Source organism: Microtus ochrogaster, chromosome 5 (assembly GCF_000317375.1).
Source record: "Microtus ochrogaster isolate Prairie Vole_2 chromosome 5, MicOch1.0, whole genome shotgun sequence".
NCBI lineage: Eukaryota > Metazoa > Chordata > Mammalia > Rodentia > Cricetidae > Microtus > Microtus ochrogaster.
In genome coordinates, this window is record NC_022012.1 from 18,223,715 (window position 1) to 18,230,715 (window position 7,001).

The 7,001-nt window shown below is 38.6% G+C and overlaps 1 pseudogene; it reads left to right on the plus strand.

Annotated features, from left to right (window-relative positions):
* The window catches only part of LOC101986538, a 24,500-nt pseudogene extending 19,372 nt beyond the window's left edge, over positions 1 to 5,128 (plus strand).
* The last annotated feature ends 1,873 nt before the right edge of the window (positions 5,129 to 7,001 follow it).

The window sequence follows — 7,001 nt, forward strand, 5'->3', positions numbered from 1 at the left end:
GTCCCTCTCCCTCATCAGCTTGAAGAGCCATCAGGGTTCCCTGACCTGTGGGAAGTCCAAGGACCGCCCACCTCCATCCAGGTTTAGTAAGTTGGCTTTAGATTTCCTGAGTAACTGCCTGATCTTAGACAGAAGAAGCTATTTTTCTGCAGATGTCCTGACCCTCTGGTCTATGGTCTTCCCGCCCCTTCTTTCACAGTGCTCCCTTAGGTATAGGACTTGTGTTATAAATGCACCATTCAAGGTTGGGAACCACACACTTTTGTTATCTGTGTTTTATCAAATTAAAGATGTCTCTAATAGCTTCTGCCTACTGGAGAAAGAAGCTTCTTTGTTGAAAAATGAGAGTTCCGTTTATCTGTGGCTATAAATAAGAGTAGTTAGGATGAACAGCCATTATACTGGCTTAAGTCAGTGACAGTAGTTTCTTTTCTAGGGTTTATGACTTATCAACCACTGGTTGTGGTAGTTAGCTAGCATAACCAGATATGAATTCCTTTCTGTTATGTGTGTCCCAAGTCCAATTAGACAGGTGTTAGCTTCCAAGCTGTAAGTGGCACTTTAACACATTTGGGGAAATGCTGGTAAACTGGTAATTATTACATGCTATAGGCTTTATAAGTAGGTAAGATTATTAATTGCTTTTCTCCATAGTCAGCTTGTATATAAGTGAGTTAGTCCTCAAAAAGGAGGCTTCTAAGTGAGTTCCAATTTTCAGTTCCTCCAATTCTATGTCTGAAATAAATGTGTAGTGTCTCAGGTAACAAGGTGTTACCATCATATTCTTGGAGGAAATTATTCACGTCTTCAAGCACTTCTGGATTTCTACCCAAATAAATAGAAATAAGGTCTTGAGAAGACACTTATGTATTCACAATGTGTTTATAACACATCATTCATGATGGTTCAGTGTTGTAGGAGGCCACTTGTTTGTTTCCCGGCTGCCCAGACTTCTGAAATAACTACATAGAAACTCTATTAATTAAATCACTGCTTGGCCTATTAGCTCTAACTTTTTATTGGATAGGTTTTACATCTTAATTTAACCAATTTCCATTAATATATGTATTGTCCTGTGATTGTGGCTTACCAGCAAGGTTTGGCATCTGTCTCTGGTGACTGCTTCATGGCTATCTTGGACTCCATCTTTCTTCTCCCAGCATTCAGTTTAGTTTTTCCTGCCTACCTCTGTTAGTTTTCCCAATCACAGGCCAAGGCAGTTTCTTTATTCATTAGCCAATAAAAGTAACACATAGACAGAAGGACCCCCCACACTATTTCCCCCTTTCTGTTTCTGTTTAAACAAAAGGGAATACTTTGATTTTAACATAGTAAAATTACATATAACAAAACAGGTATCAAGCAAGAATTATAGTTACAATATTTGTATCTACTTTATTTTTATAATAACTAAGGAAAACTATAACTATCAATTCTTTAAGTCCATCAAAGACTCCAGAAGGATATGATATTAGCTAAGTAAACAGGAAATGCATTGTAAGAAACTTCCAAAACTCTAGAATTGACAGAGTCATCTTGTTGCCTGGACAGTCACCTAAAGTTCTTTTGTACCTTTGGAGCATCCATTTTCAACCTGCAGGCCCATAGTATCTAGCAGACTTTTCCATGAAATCGGAAACTTCAAAGACAGTTAAAAACCTTCATTTTTATTTAAACAAAAAAAGGGAGGTAATATTGGATTCCCCTCTGTATGTTGTGAATACCATTGGTTAATAAAGAAACCATCTTGGCCTATTGATAGGGCAGAGAAGAACTAGGTGGGGAAAGCTAAACTGAATGCTGAGAGAAAGGAGGCAGAGTCAGGAGAAGCCATGTAGCCCCATCAGAGACAGATACCAGATGGAATTTTACCCAATAAGCCATAGACATGTGGTAATACACAGGTAATAGAAATGGGTTAAGTTAATATGTAAGAGCTAGCCAATAAAAAGTTAGAACTAATGCACCAAGCAGTGATTTAATTAATGCAGTTTCTGTGTGGTTATTTTGGGAGTCAGGACAGCCAGGAACACTCTAGCAGCCTCTTACTACAGTTCAAACATGTAAGCAACCCACATGTCTGTCTATACAGGAATAAATAAAATAAACAAAATAATGATGTTCCTTCTTTCATTTTTCTCTATGTACAGACACAACCTGCTGAGTCTGTTCCTGTGTTATTTGCATGAGAGGGTGGGGAGGCATGGGAGGAGTTGAAGAAGTAAAGACAATAAAGGAAAATTATTCTATTGTATTTTATTTCAAAAATTAAAAATGTGTGTCAACAAGACCTGACAGATATTGTCTGAGTTCTGCTATAGTGATACTTTATTTGTTTTAATAAATAAAGCTTGTTTTACATGTAAAGTGGGGTACTACACTAATTCAAAGCATAATGGAACAGATGGAAGACTTTCTTTGTATTTGCACAAGGACTTGCGAACACTGGTTGCTTTAGAGAAGGAGGATTATGCCTAAAGAAGGAAAGCTCACCTCTATCCTTAAATACACAGGAGAAATGAGAGTGCACTCAAATTTGAAAATCATATGTGACTCAAGGTGTATCCTTTATGTTGTTATTCTGGATTTTAGGCTTAAACTCAGAAAAATTAACTTTCATGGTAATATAAAATTAAATTTAAAAATAAAAATGTGACAATGTATTGCAACAATAAATAGAAATGTATAATGTATGAAAATAAATAAATAAATAAATAAATAAAGCTTGCCTGAAAATCAGAGTTCAAAGCTAACCACACTAGTCAGCCATACAGGCCTGGCAGTGGTGGCACACATCTTTAATCCCAGCAGCCATACTAGTTACCCGTAAAGGCTGGGTGGTGGTGATGCAAACCTTTAATACCACACTAGAGAGGAATATAAGGCTCCATGAGACAGGAACTTGCTCTCTTCTCAGTCTGAAGATTTTGTAGAGATAAGAGCTGTCTAGTGGTTGGTTGCTTTACTTTTCTGATCTTTCAGCTTGAATCCCATTATCTGTCTCCGGATTTTTATTATTCATGCTACGTGATACCCAATAATATTATATAAACTTTAACAGTATATTTATTTTCTCAAATACACACAGGACATTTTTTTTAGGGTACAACAGCTGTTAGGTCACAAATTAAAGTACCTCTCCCAAACACAACACAATGAATATAGAAATAGATAATAAAAGTAAAACTATAAATTTACAAGTTTTGGATGTTAAATTACATGCTCCTACATAGCCATGTCTCAAAGAATAAATCACAAAGCAAATCAGAAAACAGTTAGAAGTGAATGACCATGAGAAGACAATACGTCAAAGCCCAGGGACACAGCAGAACAGCACAAGAGGAAGCCTGTGCCAAGACATTCTTGAGAAAGTAACACAAAGCCAGAAGACTCATGCTTTCTGATCTCAACACTTAATAAAAATAACAATAATCCAAACTGTGTTAGGCTGCCATGAAAACAGGCATACAGACAATGAAATAATTCCCAGAAATGAGTTCTCTTCTTTTTGATCAGAAAATCTTTTTGAAAAGGTTACTAAGATTATTCAATGAGAAAGGAACTCTCTTTCCAACAGTAGTGCTGGGAAAGAGATCTGCATTCCCCGGGCACAGCCCTTTGTTCACGGTCAGCAAAACGGATCCAATATCTGACACAACAAAACTCAGAATAAAAACCAGGGCAGCATTCTTCATCAGATTTGGAAAAGACTTCTTGGATGTGACACCAATGGTCCCAGCTACAAAATAAACATTAACACATTGTGATAATTAGAACTTGTATTCATTAGAATGTGATATCAGCTGGGTTAAAAGGGCAGCAAAGAGATGGCAGGAGACAATTAAGTAATATATTTGGATAAAGTATAAATAACCCAGAATGCACAGAGAACCTCTAAAGTCACTCATAGTTTAACAACTGGACTGAATACTGGGAAAGGGATCCACATAGGCTATTTCCAAAGACAATTGAAAAAGCATTGATAAGCACATAAAAATATACTTCAGCATCACTAATAATAACCATGTGATACCAACTCATGCTCATTAGGACATCTACTGTTGACAAAACAGACATAACAAAGAGTGGTGGAGATCTGGAGAAATTGCCATCCTGTGTTCTGTAGTGTAGCACTTGGACACATTTATTGTGAAAAGCAATATGGCTTCCTCACAAAATTATAAACAAAATTGTCATTTAGGTCTTCAAGGCACTTCTGTATTTCTACCCAAATAAATAGAAAATAGGTCTTGAGAACACACCCATATACCCATGTTTATCATGTATCATTCATTGTGGTTCAAACCTGTAAGCAAATTGCATATCTGTCCACATAATAATAAATAAAATTCCATGTAGTTGTGCAATGGATTAGTTGTCAGCTTTTTAAAAGGGAAAGAAATCTTACTATTCTACATCACAATGCTCAGCCAAATAGTCACTGCTAGTCAGAAGTTCTAAGTATGGACTTGGAGAAGTAAAGTCATAAAGACAAGAGTGAACTGTGCTCATGAGAGCTGAGGCATAGTGACATGGGAAATTCTTCTTTAGTGGGTGGTGGCTGCACATCAGAACACACTAATACCACTGAACAATTCCCCTAGTCATTTTTCATTATGTGTATTTTCACACATCAGAAGAATGGAGAGTGATAGACTCTCTAGAAAAAAATTAATGAATGAAATCAAATAGTGGACTTGTAAGAGAAAGAAGACAGAGCAGGCAGTAAGCTACTGGAAAGAACTGGTGACATAATTTCTGGGGGTCACAGGAGCATTTGATTACCATTCCATTGGCAAGACCAGCCTTCTGTGGAAATTAGTGGAAGCAATTGATTTATTTATCTCCACAGGAATCAGATAGCCTGTTCTGATTTTCAGTGGATTCTGCCTTTTCAGTTTGGGATTCAGTCAAGAAGGTTTCCAGTGCAAGGAGGAGATTCTTCAACTGGGCTAGAATTGGACTGAGTTCCAGTGCTGCCTAGAATGGGGAAGAGATCGCACCTAGCAAGCAACTCTGAAGATGTCCTGGAAGTCATTGACTGATAATAACTCAAGTTCCCATTACGATCTATACAACGATGCAGAAGTCACTTGCATAAAGCAGCAAGGAAAGACATCTGAAATAGCATCGTTAAGTCTTCTCTATCAGTGGTTGACTAGGTCAAGGGTCTGAGCCATTGTTGTGGGATAATCTTTTTGTACACTATAAAGATGTATCTCTGACTAAGGCACTGTCAAATTGATTTAATAAAGAGCTGAATGGCCAAAAGCTAGGAAGGGTAAAATGGACATACTGCAGAGGTGAGGGGCAGAGGGGAGGTGAGCAGGACTGGGGTGCATGATGTGGCATTTCCAAAGAATCAATAAATAATTACATTAAAAATTAAAAGAAAAAGCCAGGCGATGGTGGCGCACGCCTTTAATCCCAGCACTCGGGAGGCAGAGACAGGCGGATATCTGTGAGTTTGAGACCAGCCTGGTCTACAGAGCTAGTTCCAGGACAGGCTCCAAAGCAACAGAGAAACCCTGTTTCGAAAAACCAAAAAGAAAAAAATTAAAAGAAAGAAATTTATGTTCTTAAGAAAAGAGCATCTGGACTGGGGATGCTGAGGTTTCAGAGGTTGCAATTACAAGGAGAAGTGGTTTGTCCCAGTTGAGAGGACATGACTGGGATCATTATTAGATTCTTAAAGATAGGGTCATCAGGAACAGAGAAGAGCCCTTTTAAAAAATGGCACCAACTGCTTGATGGTTCAGTGTATAACTTTATCTTTGGGGATTCACAAGAGACAGCTTGGAGAGCAGGCTCTCAGGCACAGGGCAACTCTGCTGTCACAGCTGTCCCTTAGAGGACACCATGAAGCTAGTTTTAACCAAACTGAGTATCTACTGTCTTCAGCAGGGTGAACATCATTACTGAGCTAAATTTGAAACAATAGGGAGAAGGATGCCAAGAGGAAGTTCTTTCTCCCTTTTCCACCTGGTAGCTTCCTTCCATTCTCTTCCAGAAGTTAAGCTCATGTGAATCCCTGAAGAGAGGAAAATAAGGTTAGCAGACACATAGCCTTGGAGTCAAAGCTGGTAAGAAAAGTGATATGAACCTGGGAGACATCAGCAAAAGCTCTCTGTCAGCCCACAACTGTGAGGAGTATCTGAAAATAATTGAACTCTCAGTCTGCACCTATGAGTGAAAAGGACTTGGAAGCAAAGAAGAGGCTTGGGATAAAGCCTGTTAGGTGGAGAGGCAGGCGTTGCCCTAAAGTTTTCTCCCAGTTTTCTAAGGCTGAGAGAGCCTCTCCTTCCTGTACCATGCTTGTCTAGCTCTGTAGCTGTTGTGACATTCCTGGTAACCCCTAAGTCCTTTCCTGTTCTGAGTCTTCAGGGAACCCCAAGAGTTTTGACTTCTTAATATTAACCCTGGGAATTTTCTCTGATTCAAAAAAAAGTGTTTATTTTGTATGCTTGCACTTTGACCTTCAAATGGTACTTCTCTCCAACAATAAAAGGGTAAATAGTAGCCCATCTTTATATTACCCAATCTCACATAACTTACATCATTGAGAACGCTATTCATCTACCTGCCTATCAGTCCAAAGATTCATTCAACGATGACTTGTTACATTGAGATGATTCTTAATGCTAGTCATAGCAGTGAGAAAACAGACTGTGGGTCTGCTCTGTGTGTTTCTACTTCAGTGGGAGGAGGCAGCAGAGACAGACAATACACAAGCCAGGGCAACATAGAAGGTCACAAAATAGTGAGTCCCTACAAGGCACTGAACAGAGAAACACGAGGAGATGAGAGCGGTGGAGTGTGGGGGTGGGTGTGTGATGGAAACGGACTCTGAAAAACTGACAGTTGAACAGACATAAGAATGGCATCAGTCCTGAGAACAATTATAAAAAGGGCAATTAATTATAGGTCAAGGGAAATTGGAAGAAAAATGGAAGACTGAAACAAAAGCATATCTGACATGTTGAAGGACCAAACCAACCAGC